Below are 21,501 nucleotides of genomic sequence, written 5' to 3'. Positions count from 1 at the left end.
GGAGATCCAGGGGTTAGGACTTTAACATACGAATTTTTTTGTGGCCCACAATTCAGCCCAAAACAATGTCCTCCAACAGACAGGCTTGTTAGGAAGACATTCCCAAAGGGGTCCACTCTAGCCATGTCACTAGCCTTGCAACAGGAACATAGCAGGCTCTGTTCAAATTTTGGTACTCTTTTCTTCTCTCTGCAAAGCACTAGCTCTCTGCCACCAAGGAACTCCTTTTCCCCAAGGGAGATGATGCCTGGAGCTGTGAAACAAATCCTGAGCCACGGGATGAGTGTAGACTTGAGACTCCAGAGTTTGGGATCCTGGTCCAGATCATGCCACTGCTTACCAAGTAGGTAAGAGATGTCATCGTTTGGGTCAGTTTCTCATGGATGAAATGGGGTGGGTAGGTAGAGGCAAGTGGGCCCAATGATCCCATGATTCAGTGATTCTAAATCTTGCCTTGGTTAAGGACAGAGCGCCAAAGTGAGGGGTAAATAATTGGTGTTGACGAGAGTTGCTGGGAAAGCCTTCATGCTTGCTCAAAATGGAGTGTTTCCCATAATCTGTGTTTGGGTTGGAGCCAGTCATCATCTATGACTGACTGAATTTTTTTTGGTCAGAAGCAACTCGTCTTTTTTTCTTCTGACAATAAAATAAAATAAAGTTCCGCCCTTCAAAGCCAAAGCAGTACATATTTTGGAGAGAAGTCTCAGAGAAAAGCAGTTTCTGTTCATTTCCCTCCATCATCAGCTTGTCTGCCCCAGCTCCCGCTCTGGCAGACACTGCTGGGGGCTTGGCAGAGCTGGGATTGCTGCTCTTGAGATTCTGAAGGCCAGTGACTGAAAGAGAAGGCGCTGGAAAGGGTCTGTCAGGACTCCAGTGACAAAGTGAAGGATTTAGGACAAGAGTCAGATAAGATAAAGAGAAGGAAGATGCCCTCAACTCTGAGTTCTGGAATGAAAGTTTCTCAGGGAGTTCCCACAAGGACACTGTGTCCTCAGTTTCCTGGGTGCTTGGATGAATCTTGGGGCTTTTCCTTTACACATGGAACCTCTTCTTGAGATTTGAGGGGCTCCATAAATCATACCCTCTCCCCCCTGCCAGACTCCTAAACCAAGACAAAAGGAGAGGAGAGTGTGCCTCGGAGGCACAGTAGTGGGTTTCCTAACAGAAACCAGAGACTCAAAGGCCAGGGAAGAAGGGGGGTACCGAAGGGCGTGTGCAGTCCCAGGTCTACACCTGGCTGGTTCTGAAAGACAAGCAGGAGCAGCAGCTGAGCTCTGCTGGCCCAGCTTCTCTTTCCAGCAAATGAGGGGTGGTGATAGAGTTTGTATACATGTCTCTGCCCGAATCTCTTGTTGAAATGTAATCCCTAGTGTTGGAGGTAGAGCCTGGTGGGAGGTGATTTGATGATAGGGGCGGATTTCTCATGAATAGTTTAGCACCATCCCCTTGATACTGTCCTCACCATAGTGAGTCAGTTTGTGAGATCTGGTTGTTTAAAAGGGTGTAGCACCTACCCCTCCATCTCTTGCTCCTGCTCTGGGCCTGTGCCTGCTTCCCCTTTGCCTTCTAACATGATTATGAGCTTCCTGAGGCCACTCCAGAAGCCGAGCAGATGCCAGCATCACGTTTCCTGTAAAGCCTGCAGAACCGTGAGCCAATTAAACCTCTTTTCTTTACAAATTACCCAGTCTCAGGTATTTCTTTATAGCAATGCAAGAATGGCCTAATACAGGTGTCCAGGGGCAGAGGGAGGCTGAGTGTCAGGTGAATGGATGTCCTGACTCGTAGAAGGAAAGATCAGGAATAGGAAGAAAAGCTTTCCCACAAAACTGCCACTTACCCCAGAACAACTCACCCAGCATAGTCAGGTGTTAGGTCTTTACTGAAGGTTTGGAAGGACAGAGGGTGGGCTCACACTGCTTGACACTGATGGCTTAACCTTGAGTATTAGCCATTGGCCTCCTTGTCTTGGAAGTCCTTTGGCCCTGCCACCAAGAACTGTTCCCTGGCTGCCTCCTTCCCAGCTGCAGCTTCCTCTGGTGTTGCTAGAGCCTTCCCTCCTGGAAGGTGCTTCTCCTGAATTCCTCTTATAATGCAGAGAATTTTGACTCTTCATCCCTCTGTTGGACATCTAAGTAACATTAAAGGGCTCAGCTTCACACACGATCACATATCTATTTCGGCATCTTGGAAGAGCGAGCAGGGATGTTGACATTTCAGGGTTTCCATTCTCTCTGCTTTATCTGTGTAGGTGGAAGGGAACACTTCAGGTATTTATCTTCCCAGTGCGATGACTGATGCCCGCTAGAAGGCAGAAGTGACACCATCAGTTTGGGTGTTCAGGAGCATTCTTTTAATTTATTGTAGGGTCCTGCCTACCATAATCCAGGAGGTGGTCTTCCAGACATTAAATAGGATCATGAAATCAATGGCGTGAGCCTTCACAAGTAAGTCAATGATCAATTAATCAATTAAGGTTTTATTGTTGAGAACGATGTGCATTATGGAACTAACAATTCTTTTTCCAAATGAAATCCAGATTTCAACTCCATTTATTGAATTGTGAACAGTCCATTTTTTCCTGCAAATTTAAATTGCTGCCTAAAGTGTTTACTGAATATGTACATTGCTCTGTTTTTGGACTTTATTTTATGTCAACAGATCCATTTGTCTATTGCTGTACCAGTAGCATACTTTTAAAATATGGTTGCTTTATAGTTACCATATTTTGATATCTTCTATATAAAATCCTTCCATCTTTGTGCCTTTTCCAAAAAACTCTTGGCTTAATGTGTGGATTTTTACTTCCCATTGGTTGGTTGGTTGGTTGGTTGGTTGGTTTCTGGGACAGGATCTCTGTTGCCCAGACTCGAGTGCAGTGGCTCAATCATAGCTCACTGCAGCCTCAACCTCCCAGGCTCAAGCAGTCCTCCCACCTCAGCCTCCCAAGTAGCTGGGATTACAGGCATGCACCCCCACACCTGGCTACTTTTTTGATTTTTTGTAAAGATGAGGTTTCACTATGTTGCCCAGGCAGATCTCAACTTCCCGGACTCAAGTGATCCTCCCACCTTGGCCTCCCAAAATGTTGTGATTACAAGCATGAGCCACCATGCCTGGCCCCCACTGATTTAGTAAAAGTCAGCTTTTTGTGGCATATTTTACAAAGGATCAAATTAGTAAAAAATGAAATGTACAATTTGATGAGTTTGACACATATACACCCTCATGTAACCACCTCACAATTATAATGTAGCATATTTACAGCACCTAAAAAAAAAAAATTCCCGTATGCCCTTTTGGAGTCAATTTCCTCCCCAGCCCTGGCCCCGCGCAATCCACTGTGCTTTCTTCCGTCGCTATGGTTTTTCCTTTTCTAGAATATTATATGAAGGAAATCATACCGTATGTAGTCTTTTGTGTCTGACTTTCCTTCACTTAGCAGAATGCTTTTCAGATCATCCATGTTATTGCAGGAATCACTAGGTCGTACCTTTTTATTGCTGCTGGTTATCCATTGTATGGATGTATTACAATTTGTTAACCCACTGATGATGGACATCTGGGTGGTTTCCAGTTTTATAGTGTTATGACTTCTTCTTCTTTTTTATTTTTATTTTTTTGAGTCGGGGTCTCGCTGTGTCGCCCAGGCTGGAGTGCTGTGGCACGATCTCGGCTCACTGCGGTTCATTGCGGCTCACTGGCTAATTCTTGTATTTTTAGTAGAGACAGGGTTTCATCATGTTAGCCAGGCTAGTCTCGAACTTCTGACCTCAGGTAATCTGCCTGCCTTGGCCTCCCAAAGTGCTGGGATTACAGGTGTGAGCCACCGCGCCTGGCCTTGTCATGAATAAAACTTCTAATAAGTATCTGCATACAAATTTTTGAGTGGACACAGGCTCACATTTCTCTTGGGTAAACCCCTGTGAGTAGGATTGCTGGGTCATATGGTAAGTCTGTGTTTAACTTTATAAGAAATGTTTAGATGTTCCAGTTTCTCTGCATCCTCACCAGCACTTGTTACTGTCAGGTTTTAAAATTTATTCTAATAGGTGTACAGTGGTGCCTCATGATCATTTTCATTTGCATCTGCCTAATGACTATGATAAACATCTTTTTCATATGCTTGTCACATATATATACCATTTGGTAACACACCTATGCTAGTGTTTTGACCATTTTTTAAAAACTGGGTTGTCTGATTTTCTTACTGCTGCACTTTGGTAGTTCTTTTTATATTCTAGATCCAACTCTTTTTTTAGGTATTTAAAAAATATTATCTCCCAGTCTGTAGCTTGATTTTTTATTCTCTTAACTTTTCACTGAGCAAGTTTTTGATTTTGATAAAGTCCAATTTAGCAACTTTATCTTTTTTGGTGTCATATCTATGAACTCTTTGCCTAATCCCAGATTACAAAGATTTTCTCCTATGTTTGCTTCTAAAACGTTTAACGTTTTTCATTTAGGTTTGTGATCTATTTTGAATTTTTTAAAATAAGGTGTGAGGTTTCTGCTGAAGTTTATTTATTTTGCCTCTGGATGTCCAATAAGTCCACACCATCTGTTGGAAAGCCATCCTTCTTCCAGTGAATCGCTTTTCACCTTTGTCAAAAATCAGTTGGTTGTGTCTGTGTGGGTCTGTTTCCAGGTGCTCTCTTTTGTTCTGCCAGTACCACACTGTCTTGGGGAGGTAGATAAATAGTTCACTCATTTGTTAGGAGTGTGGCTACACTTTTGCTGAAAGAAGTGTTTTAAAACATTACCAGTTCGGCGTGGCCCCACCATGTCTGAGTCTTCACTACCCCTGTCCATCCATCAGAGTCCCACAACACTGGGAGCTTCTGGAGGGCAGGGATAGGGACATTCTTTTTGATAAGCCCAGCACAGGACCTTCCACATAGCAGGTGCTCAATCATATTTGTGGGGAAAAAAATTACTAATGATTCACTGGCTAAATACTGTCTACATTCAAGAATACAGACAAGAAGTCACATTTAGAAGGAGGCTTTTAATCACAGAGAGACCATTTTACAAACAGGGAGCAGAGACATTTTTGCTGTGCTCCAGCACTCAAAAACTTTTTCTTTTTTTTTTAAGTACAGTCTAATTCAGATGAAGAAAATATACTTATGGGCTATGACCTTTTTCCCCAACCAAAATGAAATAATTATATTAAATGCCATGAAAAAAATGACGTATATTTATACCTAAGATTATCTATTTTACTCAATAGAAGAATATGATGAGGAAACAGGCACTGGCTTTCACCTTCCGAAATGGCCATATCCAGGCATCTTTGGAAAGTGACAGGCCATGGAGCCTTATCATCCCTCCTCCTGAAGTGGATTCAGGTTTATATTGGAAAATTCAATCGCTCTCAGGCTGCTTCTTGCTGCTGTAAAAATCCTTTCTGGTATGAAATTGTCAAGAGAGCAACACAGAAGAATTTCTTTGAGTCTTCTGTGGGACAAGAAAATAGCTCGATAAGGCAGTTTTCCATAATTGTGCTCTTTATAGTGAAATGTTACCTGCTTTGCCTCTGAGCTGTTAAGGGTTGACATGTGTGTCTTTTATTACACCTGCCAGGGGAGGAAAGAATGTCAGAAACCCAGCCTGAGAAGCCCTAGTTCCTTCTCTGATGTTTAATTTCTCACATCTCTGCTTCAGACAGTCTGGTCTAGCAGACAGGCAACAAGGCCGAGGTAGCTGGCTCCAAGTCTTCCTAAATTCTCAGGAACTCCATGTTCCTTCCAAGGAAAGGGAAATAGGATGTAGCCCATCACCCTGACACACCATCTTCACTGAGACAGAATCATAAGAATGATGACACTTAAGTTACCATTTGGTGTCACATCCTTGACAGTTGGCTCTGTCGCTTTCTTGAGGTTTTTTTTTTTTTTTATTGTCAGCTAGACATTTTGCTTCTTCAAATAAAGCAGTACTCCACTGGAATGTTGCTTGGATTTTAATTGTGTTTTCTTTGGATGGAAAAGAATTTGAAGTTCTACTTTCGTAATAACCACACCAAATGATTTACTTAAATTGAAAGTGAACAGTCAGTTACATGTTTAGTTTTCAGTCATGACATTGTATATGAAAGTTATGAAAAGGTAAGTGCCATCTATGTTGACTCTGAAAAAATATACATATAAAAATCACTACGGTCTCTCTAGAAACGCTGAAAGCCAAATATAATCTTAACATTTAAATGTGAACTTGAGGAATAGGGCCACATTTTAACAGCTTGACAGGCTTCAGTTTCAGCTGCTTTCTTTAAAGAGAAATTTCTAAATATTTAAGCAGCATCTGTCAAGTCTCCCAGACATGAGCCATGAATGAGACTTCCTGTATTATGGGGATTGTAGTGACTGCTAGAAAAATAAACTGCAAATAAATGAATCCAAGGGAGAGGGATGCAAATACGCTCTGCAGTACGAGTTCACTGAGAAGGGATTGCTGGACTAATTTCCTTGAGTAGGTACTTTAAAAAAAACCAAAACCACATCTTTTGGGCATCAGTGTCTGTGGCAGTCCATTGCAGACACAGATGTTTGTATACAAAGACCAGGGCATTCATGTATAAATACGAGTAAGTGTAGCAACATATATTGTATATCCAAGTCTTATTTAATCGTGACAACATTTTTGTGTGCTATTATTATCACCATCCTATAGATGGAGAAGAAACCAAGTCTGGCTGTATCCCTTGATTTTGCCCAGGGTCACTGTCTTAGTTTGTTTTGGCTGCTATAAGAAAATACCACCAACTGGGTGGCTTATAAACAACAACTGTGAGAAATTTAGTTCTCACAGTTCTGGAGGCTGGGAAGTCCAAGAACAAGGCCCCGTAGGTTTGGCATCTGGTGGCAGCTGCTCTTGGTTCCTAGATGGCATCTTCTTGCTGGGTACTCATGTGGTGGAAGGGACAACTCTCCTCTCTTTAGCTCCTTATAAGGATGCTAATCCCATTCATGAGGGCTTCACCTTCGTGACCTAATCACCTGTCCAGAGACATTCCAGTACCACCATGTTGGGGATTAGGTTTTAACGTATGAATTTAAGGGACACAAAGGTTCAGTCCATGCATCATGTAATTGGTTGATGTTGGTTCTGCTGTCTCCAGAACCAACATTGCAGCAATGTGATGCAACGTTCGCAGCACTGTGACATTGACATCATCGTGTCCCCCACAGACCTGGACTGCGTATTTGTACGTAATTCCCAACAACTCAAATGGAATTCTGCTTTAAGGATGCCTACTTATTTATTTATAACTTCTTTTGTTTCAGTAGTACCCAGAAGAAAAAGATGTCTGTGGTTCAGGAAAGGTGATCAGGAATAACCCAGCAGCCCCTTTCAGTCAACAGCAGTGTATTTTTCTTTGAAACCACCAAAGATTTTCTCCTTAGGAAAATGTCCTTGGCATGTAATTAATGTGCCAATCCAGTAGCACTTTTCTTCCTCAGAGGGCTAAATAGAGTTTGAGCTTCCTTTGTTTAAAAGCAGCAACAGAAAATACCAAACCTAAGGGTGGAACTCATGCTGAGCCCTTTTCCCGTTCTGTTTTCTTTCTCGTGGCTCTTCTGTGGTCAGAATATTATAAAAGCCTCCTATGGCTCACAGTCAGTCAAAGAATCCATTTTTCTTCCGAGGCGGCTCGCACATACCTGGTTGCGATGGCCCCTTCGTGGGGAACCTTTCATGGTGAGAATCTTATAAATAACAAAGAGCAGCACAAGAAAGCTTTTGGTGATAGAAATTCTTTTCTCACTTCAGTTTTCTGCTCAACATTTCTGGGTGAAAATGATTGGGATTTTATTTTCTGTCAAACCTTATCAGTATCAGCTAGGTTCCAAGGAATTTTTAGTCCAGCTGGAAGATTGCTCCTGGGAATGAAAAATTGCATAAATGCTTTCCACTTTAAGTTCAGGTAAAATATCCTTCCCCTTGTCCCTAGCTCCTGCCTCCCCACCAGAAAACTAACCCCTAATAATAATAATACTTGGTATTTGTGCTGGGAATTAACTTCTCAGGGTCGGACGGAAAGCAAGTGTAGAGAAGTGATACCGTGGGGATGAAAAAGCTTGACTTCTTCAAAGTAGTTCTTCCCCCACTATTGAAGCATGGCATTTGTATGTTAAGAAGAAAATAAGTTACTCATATTCCCATTGCACAGGTGTAAATGCTGTTAATATTTTGCTAAGATTTTTTCCCAGTGCACATATATAATTTTTTTCTTACACAATTGAAATTCTAAAGACAGTGTTATGTTAGGTGGAATCCGTATCTCTTATGTAAAACTAAAAGACGTATTTTTTTCCCCCCCAAGGAACAAATCCTCACACTGTGAGGTTGGAATGATTATTTAGACACTTTGACAAACGTCGAATTGTACATTGGAACAGGAATTTCTGATGTCCTTTTTCCTCTGTTCATGGTTCCCCAAAATCACCCCTCCCTCTTCTTGACAGCAGCAACAGGCAGAGGAAAGAATGCTTTTGACTTACAGAAGTCACTAGAGTGGTACAGTCACAAAGATACAAGAAGGGCTTGGGACCCACAGAGTTCTGAGGAAGGGAGGAGTGACATGGACCACACAAACAAGGGCATAGAGGTGATGGTATTGGGGGTTGATTGAGGAAGGGGCAAAGGGATAACAGAGAGGGAATGGTGATAGTGGGGAAAAGCCAGCATGGCAGAGACAGAATTTCATCTGTCCCTGTGCATCGTCTAGCACTTACAGCAGGGTGGGGTCATGGAGCAAGTTATGATTAAAGTGGGTAGAAGGAACATAAATTATTTCCAGACTGAAGTAAAGAAAAACTGGTGTATGACCCTGTAGCTGTCTCATCCCCTGCTGTAGGAAATGGGGAGGCCTCACATTAAAAATGCTGTATCCTGGATCCCTGAGAGACTTCTTGGACTTGTAGTATGAATGTGTGGAACAAACCTAAGTTGTATAAAGTCACTGAGATTTGGGGGGTTATTGTCACTGCAGCACAACCTATCCTATCCTAACTAATTTAGCCATGTGGATTCTTAAAAGAAATTTGCCTTCTTTGTCTTGCTTGTGGCTAGGCATGGGCAAAGTGTTCATGTGACACAGGGGTTGGGTGAAATCTATGATGGGGCTTTAGAAAATGGCTTTTCTGCCTTAGAAGAAGAGATGAGTGTGGAGACACTGCCATTCTCCCCTCTCCTTTTGCCAGATGTTGACATATTATATAGATATGGTACTTGGGGCTATGGCAGCCTCCTTGTAACCATAAGGGGAGGCATTACTGACACAGGGATTACAGGGCAGAAAGATGGAGAGCATCTGGGTCCTTAATGACACCATAGAGCCACTGAACCAAGCCTGGAGCTTTCCTGCCTCTGTACTTCTGATTGGGTCTGTTAAGACTATCCTTAGCCTTTTAGCTACTTCTGGTTGGTTCCTCCCCTACTCACAGTCAGAGTATCCTAGCTGTCCATCTAATAGTATGTTAACAATAAAATAATTAAAATGATCATTTTTCCTAATCATCAGGAATATAATTCTACAATTTTGCAATCTGTTAAATGCTCATAAGATATATTTAGGGGCAGGGCTTCGTCCTCAAAGACTCTTGTTTTATAAAAGGACTCATTAGAGTTGTTTCAAATACCAGTTACCCATGTGCATTTCAGTGATCAATTATGAAATGAAAGCATTAGGAACTATCTGTAATTTGCTTATCAACTCCAAATGAAGCTTAAATGATTTCTTTAATGTTACTAAAATTATTAAGGCTTAGCCCATTGTAAGTGTTCAGTGAAAGGCAGCCATTAGTACTATTAAGCTATGGCAATTGGCTGTACTTTTTGGACATGGACTCCACTGTGGATTCACTGGCAGGTGGACATGGGACTGTACCTGGCAGGCCAGGCTGAGTTATGCTGTGCTAACACATCAGCAACCTGGCAACCTCAGGGGCTTGCAGCAGCATCAAGGTTTGTTTCTCTCTCATGCTGCATGACCCTCTCAGGCAGGCTTGGTTCTGCCCACATCATCTGCAGTTCCAAGGCTGATGGAACGGCCTGTCTGGAACATTGCTGGTTTTGTGGCAAAGAGAAGAAAGAGACCATGAATCATGGCCTGGCCTTTATAGCTTTCTTCTGAAAGCAACACACGTCACTTCTGCCCACATCTCATTGGCTGAAGCAAGTTGATTTTTACAGGGCGGGGGTGGGGGGTGTTGCACCACGAGAGGAAAGTAGAATTTGGGGGAACAGTAATACAATCCAATGGAGGCAATGAATTGGGGTGTCTGAGACCCTCAAGTCAGCCCAGTTTCCCTAAGAAGGTATCACTGCTCTCAGACCCTTGCCTGCATTCCTGATATCTCATTGCCCTGCAAACTGTACCCCCATATCCATTCTCTTTTCACTCATAGCAATAGAACAGTCCATTGGTAGCTGGACTCATGGCTCCCAAGTTAAACCCTCCATCTGCCAGCCTCCCTTGCAGGTAGATGTGGCTGTGTATTTAACTTTTTGGTGAATGGAAATATAGCCTTAAGATGATGTGTGATCCAGGTCATGCCCTTAAAAGGAAGGGGCATATCCACCCCTTTACCTGTTCCCACTTGCTGCTGGCTGAAGTCCAGATGCAATGATGAACCACGCTGGACTCACCAGACAAGAGTGATGCTCTGGAGATGGCAAAGCAACATGAGGAGGAATCTGTACCCTCTCAAGAGCTATGCCATTGAGCTGCCATACTAGCCTGGACTTCTACATAAGACAGAAATAGATAAATAGATTTTGATTTATTTTTTTGACCAGTGTTATTTTGGGTTTCTGTTTCATCAGTCTTACATACACATTTCCTGCCCAAGTACACTCTTTTTGTTGTTGTTGTTGAGAGGGAATCTTGCTCTGTCACCCAGGTTGGAGTGCGGTGGTGCAATCTTGGCTCACTGCAAGCTCCACCTCCCGGGTTCACGCCGTTCTCCTGCCTCAGCCTCCCGAGTAGCTGAGACCACAGGCCCTCGCCACCACACCTGGCTAATTTTTTTGTATTTTTTTTTTTTAGTAGAGACGGGGTTTCACCGTGTTAGCCAGGATGGTCTCGATCTCCTGACCTCGTGATCCACCCACCTCGGACTCCCAAAGTGCTGGGATTACAGGCGTGAGCCACCGCACCCGGCCCACTCTTTTTTTATTTTAAATAAAACACAGCTGGCATTAAACAATAGCAGAGAAAAAAAGGCCAGGTTATATTTAGTAATAAAAATGCCCAACTGCATGAGAGTTCTCTGATGCCACTTGCAGGGGGGATCTTGAGACAGTGAGGCTGCTTCTTCTCCAGGACACTCTTCAAAGGGAAGGAGAAATGCCTTCCGAGATCAGACAGGACAGCTCCTGGAAGTAAGAGCTGTCCCTCTTTACCTTCCTCTTTTCCCATTTTATCCTGCAGATGTCCTTCCCATAGAAAAGCTTGTTCTCCATGGTGGGTTGAGGACAGGCAGTCCAATGATGGATGATGGTGGGCAGGTCTCAAACCGTGCCTGAACGCGGTGTCTCCACAGAGAACGTGCAGGCTATACACTCGCCTTGGCCTTTGCAGGGGCCAGTGGTTAAATAGGCTTCTAGCTTCTTTGTTGATGTTTCCTTTTTTGCTGGCACAATTTCTCCCATTTGTTCGTATTTTTCCTAGTAGAGATGTCAAATAGGTTTCACCTCATGTGTCAACACTTATGTATTGGTAGTGGCTGCCAGAGTCACTGTGTTGGGTTCCCTGAAGCAGAACCTCAGGCAAGGATTCAGATGCACTGGGTTTATTGAAAGGGGCTCTTTGGAGGAAGGGAGTGAGGGCAACCAGATAGGGCAGGGGAAGGAGCTATGTAGGGATGTGGTCTCAGCTGCAGCCCAATTTCAGCTTAATCCCATGCAGGCCTCTAGAGCGTAAATCATACCTCAGAGTTGTACCCACTTCGAGGCAAGAGGGCTGGACTTTATTAGTCAGTTATTGGTTGCTGGCCGCCTCAGGTGAAGATCCTCCAATTCCGCTGAAGACAATTCTGTGGAGGTGGGGGCAGCTGTGAGTATCCAGTATTGGCATTCATAGCAGCCAGGAAATGGGTGCCCTTAGTGATAAAAGGGACCTGGGAGCAATACCAACAGCATCTACTCCTCTGCATTCATGCTCAGGGAATGAGTGTTGTGATCAATTAGCTATGTCTGCCATGGGCATGGGTCATCTCTGTGGAGACCCATGCTGGGAGGAGAGGAGAGGAAAGAATGAAATAGGTGCTCCTCTGTCTCAAGAGCTCTGGTAAAATGTTTACTGAGGAAAGTTATGAAAATTACAGAATAAGATTTGCATTACAGCTTACTGTTAGTCCGTTCTTGTGTTGCTATAAAGGAATACCCAAGGCTGGGTAATTTATAAAGAAAAGAGGTTTTATCTTGGCTCATGGTTCTGTAGGCTGTACAGGAAGTGTGGTGCCGGCATCTGCTGGGCTTCTAGTGAGGCCTCAGGAAGCTTCCAATCACGGCGGAGCCTGCATGTCACATGATGAGAGAGGGAGCCAGAGAGCCAAGGGGGAGGTCTCAGACTCCTTTAAACAAGCAGTTCTCACATGAACTGAGTGAGAACACACTCATCACTGTGGATGCTGCTAAGCCAGTCATGGGGGGTCCCACCTTCAACATTGGGGATTACATTTCAACAGGAGATTTGGAGGGGACAAACATCCACACCACATCATGGCCCAACCATTGCCTTATAAATTGAGAGCTGGCACTACCTCTTTCCTAAGGACTCAGAAGCAGAGCTTCTGGTAAGAACCTTTGGTTGCAAGCAACAGATTTCATTCCTGGGTAACTTCAGCACGTTAGGCATTAGGACTATGGGAAGCACATTGAGGGAGCTCATGGGATCAAAGAAAGACCGTAAGGCTGAGCAGGAATTGGGGCCACTCCAGCATCCTCAGCATCAGGACTGCTTTCTAGGGTGGGGCCAGAACCCTCCGCTCCAACCACCTCTGGTCTCTCTGATTCCTTCTTTTTGATCAACTTATAATTTTAGAATAGTTTCAGTTTACTGAAAAGTTGCAAGAATATTAGAAAGAGTCCCTGTACTATTTCCGCTATTGTTAACACTGCTATGGTACATTTGTCACAAATAATGAATGGATGTTGACACATTGTTATTACCTAAATTCCACAGTTTACTCAGATTTCCTTAGTTTTTATTTAATATCATTTTTCTGCCCCAGGAGCCCATCCAGGGCACTGCATTACATTTAGTAGTCATATCTCCCGAGGCTTCTCTAGACAGAATTTCTCAGACTTTCCTTGTTTTTGATGACTGGACAGTTTTGAGGAGTATTGGTGAGGTGTTTGTAGAATATCCTTTACTTTCTGTTCCCCTTTAATTTTGGCTCAGTTTGAGTCCAGTGTCTTCCTCCTTGGATCAATTTGCCATGGCCAGGGGCAGAGTGGGAGCAGAACAAGTCCATGGTTGGGGTGGGGGTCATTGTGAACCCTAGCCATCCCATTTTGTGCCTACAACCTTGGTAATGAAATCAGGGTCCCCTGCCTGCAAGATAAGATGAAACGAATTACAGCTCCCAGGAGGATGATTCCATATGCCCACAATGGTAGCATAAGAAGTGGCACAAAATTTGATGGCCAAGGTTAAGCAATTGTAGAGAGGAAACCTGAGTAATTCTGACCAGAATCAAAGCCGTGGCTGCTACGTACTTTATTCTCTGTGCTTCAGCTTAAAACAGGAGAGTATGCCTGAAATTCCTTTTCCATTGCTTGTCATTTTGATTACAGTATCACTGCACATAGCAATTTTTTTTCCTATCAACAAAATGGCAAACCCTCAAAGTGTAGATTCTTACGATTACACGGTACAATTAATTTGCTATTTCTTTTGTTTCTCTCCCCATCCCAACCCTGAAGATTACAGAACAATTGATGTGCAAGACCTTGGTTAAAAACAACTGCTGCTGAGAAAAATTCAGAAATGCAATTCATTTCTAAATAGGTCATTTACATAGCAAAGAGCTGTGGTGCTCACTGAACTGAGCTGAACTCATTGAACTCATTGACTCATGCCTTTATTCAGAAAACAAGGAATTCATCCAGGAAAGCAATTAAACACTGGCCTATTTAAAGAAACCTGTTGCTCTTTTGTAAACTGGACAATTATTTGTTTGCCCAGAATATAAAGGTTAAGTGAATTTAGACTACTGCCTTTCCTGTTTTCAAACAGAAACAATTTCACTGTGTATGTCAAAGCTGGACCAGATAAAATGATCATTTTCAGGTTCCCATTGATTCTCCATCTCTGCTCACTCTAATACCCTGTAGAGAGCACCTAAAATCTACTGTCTTAGCAAGCTTCCAGTATACAATATAATATTATAACTATAGTCCTCATATTGTACATTAGGTCTCTAGGTTTTATTCATCCTGCCTATCTGCAGTTTTGTCTCCTTTGACATATATCTCTTCATTTCTTCCCTCTCCTTCCACCTTCCTGGTAACCACAGTTTTAATTCTTTGTTTCTATGCATTTGACTCTTTAAAAGTTTCTTCATATAAGTGAGATCATGCAGCATTTTTCTTTCTGTGTCTGGTTAATTTCACGTAGCATGATGTCCTCCAAGTTCATGTATGTTGTCACAAAGATGAATAATATTTGTATTTTTTAAAGGCTGAATAATATTCAATTATATATATACACAAAATGGATATTATTCTGTATACAATGGAAGTTATTCAGTATACAATGGATATTATTCAGCCTTAAAAATGATGGATACTCTAAAGATATATATATCTATATATATGTAATATAAAGATATATAATGTGTATCTATTTATGCATACCACATAGATACATATATTGTGGTATGCACATATATTTATCTATATAGCTATATCTATAGATATATCTTTATATCTATGAATGATAAAGAAATTGTGGTATGCACATATATCTATATATCTAGATATATCTATAGATCTCTATATCTGAATATATAGATCTTCATGGTATATTTGCTCAGATCCTAGAAATATCTAGATATATAGCTATAGGTATAGATATATAGAGATAGAGATAGATATATACATACATGTACATACCACAGTTTCTTTATCCATTCATCTGTTGACAGATGCTTAGGTTGTTTCCATATCTTGGTTACTGTGAATAATGCAGCAGTGAACATGGGCATGCAGATGTCTCTACAAGATGCTGATTTCATTTCCTTTGGGAATATACCCAGCAGAGAGATTGTCGGGTCATATGGTAACTCTTTTTTTTGTTTTGTTTTGTTTTGTTTTGAGACGGAGTCTTGCTCTTTGCCCAGGCTGGAGTGCAGTGGCGCAATCTTGGCTCACTGCAAGCTCCGCCTCCTGAGTTCACGCCATTCTCCCTCCTCAGCCTCCTGAGTAGCTGGGACTACAGGTGCCTGCCACCACGCCTGGCTAATTTTTTGTATTTTTAGTAGAGATGAGGTTTCACCGTGTTTATCAGGATGGTCTCGATCTCCTGACCTCATGATCTGCCTGCCTCGGCCTCCCAAAGTGCTGGTATTAACTCTTATGTTTAACACTTTGAGGCATTGCTAGACTGTTTTTCAAAGTAGCTGCACTAGTTTACATTCCCACCAGCAGCATATGAGCGTTCAAATTTCTCCACATACTTGCCAACACTTATTATCTGTCTTTTAGATTCTAGCCATCATAGTGGGTGTGACGTGATATCGCACTGTGGTTGTGACTGGCATTTCCCTGATGGCTAGTGAGGTTGGGTATCTTTTCATGTGTGTTTATTGACCATTTGTATTATCTTCATGGTTTATTTGTTCAGATCCTTTGCCAATTTGTAATAGATTATTTGTCTTTTTATTATTGAATTTTAGGAATTCTTTATATCCTAGATACAAGTCTTTATCAGCTATGTGATTTGCAAATAACTTTCCCCCATTTTGTGGGTTGTCTTTTTTTTTTTTTTTTTCGAGACAGGGTCTCGCTGTGTCGCCTAGGCTGGAGGGCAGTGCTGCAATCTTGGCTCACTGCAACCTCTACTTCCCAGGTTCAAGGGATTCTCTGCCTCAGCCTCCCGAGTAGCTGGGACTACAGATGTGCACCACCATGCCTGGCTAATTTTTGTATTTTTTGTTAGAGACGGGGGTTTCACTGTGTTGGTCAGGCTGGTCTCGAACTCCTGGCCTCAAGTGGTCTGCCCACCTCAGCCTCCCAAAGTGCTAGGATTACAGACATGAGCCACTGCGCCCAGCCTGTGTGGGTTGTCTTTTCACTCTCTTGATGAAGTCCTTTAAAGCACAAAATATTTTAATTTTGATGCAATCATATATGTGTATTTTTGCTTTTGTTATTTGTGCTTTTGATGTAATATCTAAGAAACCATTGCTAATTCAAACTCACAAAGACTTACCCCTGTGTTTTCTTGTAAGAGTTTTGGTTCTTACGTGTAGGTCTTTTATCCATTTTGAGTTCATTTTTGTATATGGTATGAAATAGGAGTCCAACTTCATTCTTTTGCATGATGATACCAAGTTGTTCCAGCATAATTTGTTGAAAATAATATTCTTTTTCCATTGAATTAATTTGGCTCCCTTGTTGAAAATCAGTTGAGGGTAAATATACAGGCAGGTAGGAACACAACTGACCATTTAGTCAGATGACTCCCTTCCATTCAGTTACTACCCCTTATTTAGTCTACGTGATGGCAGTGATACCAATACTGTTAACAGGACAGTCCTTCATTTGGGCTTTAAGTCCCTTATTTGTCCTGGGAGCCAGGCTCTGTGTAAAATACATTATTCAGGTTATCGTATAATTTCCAAAAATGCTCTATTGTTAATCCATTTTATAGATGAGGATACTAAGACCCAGAGAGATTAAGTGACTTGCCTGAATTAGGTGATGAAGGAATGGCAGATTCTCCTGATGCTAGTCAGGAGTATAGTATATTTTGATATACTTGAAAATATGAAAATTTAGGGAGCAACCAGTTACACTGTAATATATAGAATAATTAGCCATCCAAAGATGATAATTCAGTTCTTATTTAAAAGAGAGAAAGGAAGAATCTGAGTCCTCTACCCTTTGGCAGACCTATCTGGAACTTTGGAAGTACTTGATAGCATCCATCAGGAAATGGTCAGACGACTTGAGTTTTGCATGCAGTTGTTGATGAGGTCAGATAGACTGGAGAATCAATGGAAAATTTCAGAGCATTCTTTTGTTTTACATTATTGGCTAGTTGTAAACTCTGTACTTTGTTGAAAGGCACAATAGAACCAAGTGATGAACAAGAAGGGATAACTTAATAAAGGAATGAAAGCAGAACTTTAAGAAATTGCTGATGTTTAGGAAATGAAAAGGGGCTGATAATAGCAATTAATGATTGTGAAATCTGGGCCTCTTACTGTGAGTCTTAAAATCAGTTCTAAAACAGAAGATTAAATACATATTGATCCGCTGATGGGCAAAGGTGAAGTTCAAAAGCAAAGAATTGACCAATATGTATTATGTAAATTAAGCTCTTTTCTGTGATGTGAATAAACACAAGCTGATAATTAGTGTCAGTGAGATGCTGAGTTGATTCTGTATTTGGCAAAGATGCAGGACCATGTCTGTCTGCAGTCACCTTCAGAAAGGCTGTCTTGCTGCAAAGAGATGCCATGAAACACTTAAAGTTCTTGTTGCAACTGGTCTTACTTTACTAATGCAGCGGGTAATTACAACAGGCTTTGAAGTGCAAAGCCTTCTTTCGGTTATGCGCTTATTAAAAACCACCATGCTCTCGCAAAAATCCAAGAACTCTAATGGGAAGGATTTTACAGTAAGAGGGCCACAAAACCCCAGATTGCCCTAGATCCTTGCCCTCTTGCTTGTTTGCCTGGCACCTGCTGCAGATGCAGACCATCTAACTGAACTTTAGACATAGCACTTGGTTAAAATGACTATGTCCTTGAAGAACTTTCCTGCTGACTTACCCTTAGGTGAATATTTCCATTCTCTTATTTATCTCATTTGTTTTTTTGACATATATCCAGTTAACACAGGTTTTGTAAGAATTCCAAGGGACTAAGAAACATAGTAATTAAGAAATACTTTGGGAATTTAGAGGGCAGTATTTCAAATCAGTGAGGAAAAGATACATTTAATACATAACATTAGAATTAGTGGCAGCCATTTGGAAAAAAAACTAGATTGCTTGTGCTGAAATAAAAGAAAATAAAAGATTTAAATACTTAAAAATGAAAACTAGAAGCATATATAGGTGATTTTTTTTTTCATAATCCAGCTTAACAATGTTAAGTCTTCCAATCTATGAACACATTGTGTCTTTTCATCTATTTAGCCTTCCTTAATTTCTTTCAACAATATTTTATAATTTTCACTGTACGAGCCTTGCACTTTTTTTGTTAAATTTACTCCTAAGCATTTTATTCTTTTTGATTATAAATGGAATTGCTTTTTAATTTCATTCTCAGATTATTCATTGTAGTGTGTAAAAATATAATTGAGCTTTGTTTATTAATCTTTTATCCTGCAACCTTGCTGAACTCGTTTATTAGCTCTAATAGGTTGGGGTGTGTGTGCATGTGTGTGTGTATTCCTTAGGATTTTCTATATGCAAAATCATGCCATCTGCCACTAGAGAGTTTTACTTCTTCCTTTTCAATCTGGATGTCTTTTATTTCTCTTTCTTGCCTGTTGCCCTGGCTAGAATCTCCCACTAAATGTTGAATAGAAATGCAGAGAGGGGACATACTTTCCTTATTCCTGATCATAGGCAGAAAGCACTGCCTTTCACTATTAAAGGCGATATTAATAGCTGGGTGCAGTGGCTCATGCCTGTAATCCCAGCACTTTGGGAGGCTGAGGTGGGCGGATCACTAGGTCAAGAGTTCAAGACTAGCCTGACCAACATAGTGAAACCCCGTCTCAACTAAAAATACAAAAATTAGCCAGGTCTGGTGGCACATGCCTGTAATCCCAGCTACTCAGGAGACAGAGCCAGGAGAATCACTTGAACCTGGGAGGCAGAGGTTGCAGTGAGCCGTGATGGCGCCACTGCACTCCAGCCTGGGTGACAGAGAGAGACTCCATCTCATAAAACAAAACAAACAAACAAAAAAAGACGATGTTAACTTTTTTTGTAGATGCCCTTTATGAGGTTGAGGAAATTCCCTTCTATTACTAGTTTATTGAGTGTTTTTATCATGAAAGGATGTTGATTTTATCAAATGCTTTCCATGTCTACTGAGATGACCATGTGGTTTTGTTCTTTATTAATATGACATATTGCATTGCTTGATTTTTTATGTTGAGTCCACATTGCATTTCTGGGATAAATCTCATTTGGTCACAGTGTACACATCTTTTCATATGTTGTTGGATTTGGTTTACTAATAGTATGTTCAGAAGTTTGCATATATGCACAATAAATATTAGTATGTAATTTTCTTCTCTTGTGATGTCTTTGATTTGGGTATCAGAGTAATACTGGCTTCATAGAATGAGTTGGGAAACGTTCTCCCTCTTCTATTTTTTGGAAGAGTTTGTGAAGGATTGACGTCAAGTATTCTTTAAAGTTTTGGTAGAATTCACCAGTGAAGCTATCTGGGCCTGACCTTTTCTTTGCAATGTTTTCCCCTACTAATTCAATCTCTGTATTTTTTATAACTCTATTCAGACTTCTGTTTCTTTTTGAGTCAGTTTAGGTTGTTTTATCTTTCTAAGAATATGTCCGTTTCATCTAGGTTATCTGATTTTTTGGTGTACAATTGCCCATTGTTTTTTGTTATAATCCTATTTTTTTTTTCTGTAAGGTCAGTAGTAACATTCCCTATATCATTTCCAATTTTAGTTATTTGAATCCTTTCTTTTTTTCTTGTTCAGTTTTGGGAAACATTTGTCAATTTTGTTGATCTTATCAACTTCTACTTTTTGGTTTTATTGATTTATTTTTATTATTTTCTATTCTCTATTTCGTTTATTTTGTCTCTAATATTTATTATTTCCTTCCTTTTTCTGCTTTGGGTTTAGTTCTTTTTCTAGTTTCTTAAGGTAGCCGGTGGTTATTCATTTAAGATCATTCTACTTTGTAAATATAGACACTTACAACTATAAATTTCCCTATAAGCACTGCTTTATTTGTATCCCATAGATATGTTGTGTTTTGTTTTCATTCTGCTCAATTTCCAATTTCTGTTGTGATTTTAGTTTTGAGCCACTGATTTTTTTAGAATTGTGTTGTTTTCCTATTTGTGAATTGTCTAAATTTTCTTCTGTGATTGATTTCTAATTTCATTTCATTATGGTTGGAGAACATATTTTGTGTATTTTTAATCAATTTAAATTTATTGAAACTTGTCTTATGGCAATATAGTTTATCCTAGAAAATATCCCATGTGTGCTTGAGAAAAATATGTATTCTGAAGTGTTCTGTAGATGTCTATTAGGTCTAGTTGGTTCATAGTACTGTTCAAGTCTTCTACTTTCTTGTTGATCTTCTGTCTAGTTTTTCTCTATATTATTGAAAGTGTGGTTGAAAGTCTCCAACTGTTATTGCTGACTTGTCTATTTATTCTTTCATATCTGCCCATTTTGTCAGTTTTTGCTTTATATATTTTGAGGCCCTGTTTTTAGGTCCTTCTATGTTTATAATTGTTGTTTCTTTCTGATAGATTGATACTTTTATCACTATAAAATGTCCTTCTTTGTCTCTAGTAACGATTTTTGTATAAAGTCCATTTTGTCTGATATTAGTATAGCCACTCTAACTCTCTTTTGTATGAATGGTATATATTTTCCTATCCTTTTATTTTCAACCTATTTATGTCATTAAGTTTAAAATGCGTCTTTTGTAGGCAGCATATAGTTGAGCATTAAAAAATGCATTTTTTATGAAAAACTTTTTTTTATTATACTTTAAGTTCTGGGATACATGTGCAGAATGTGCAGGTTTGTTACATAGGTATACATATGCCATGGTGGTTCGCTGCACCCATCAACCCATCATCTACATTAGGTATTTCTCCAGATGCTATCCCTCCCCTTGCCCCCCACCCCGCAACAGGCCCCAGTGTGTGATATTCCCCTGCCTGTGCCCATATGTTCTTATTGTTCAACTCTCACTTATGAGTGAGAACATGCAGTGTTTGGTTTTCTGTTCCTGTGTTAGTTTGCTGAGAATGATGGTTTCCAGCTTCATCCATGTCCCTGCAAAGGACATGAACTCATTCTTTTTAATGGCTGCATAGTATTCCATGGTGTATATGTGCCACATTTTCTTTATCCAGTCTATCATTGATGGGCATTTGAGTTGATTCCAAGTCTTTGCTATTGTGAATAGTGCTGTAATAAACATATGTGTGCATGTGTCTTGCTAGTAGAATGATTTATATTCCTTTGGGTATATACCCAGTAATGGGATTGCTGGGACAAATGATATTTCTGGTTCTAGATCCTTGA

The 21,501-nt window shown here is 40.7% G+C and overlaps 1 long non-coding RNA gene across 1 annotated transcript in view; it reads left to right on the top strand.

The window, feature by feature from the left end:
* The first annotated feature begins 286 nt into the window (after nucleotides 1-286).
* The window catches only part of LOC107970122 (uncharacterized), a 160,081-nt gene continuing 138,866 nt past the window's right edge, over nucleotides 287-21,501 (top strand). The window contains exons 1-2 of the long non-coding RNA XR_010154420.1: nucleotides 287-343; nucleotides 2,368-2,447. This is a non-coding gene — a long non-coding RNA (uncharacterized LOC107970122). The remainder of the gene's footprint in view (nucleotides 344-2,367; nucleotides 2,448-21,501) is intronic.

The sequence above is a fragment of the Pan troglodytes genome, chromosome 22, assembly GCF_028858775.2.
Source record: "Pan troglodytes isolate AG18354 chromosome 22, NHGRI_mPanTro3-v2.0_pri, whole genome shotgun sequence".
NCBI lineage: Eukaryota > Metazoa > Chordata > Mammalia > Primates > Hominidae > Pan > Pan troglodytes.
Note: the sequence above shows the minus strand (reverse complement) of the source record. Positions and strands in the feature narration are given on the sequence as shown.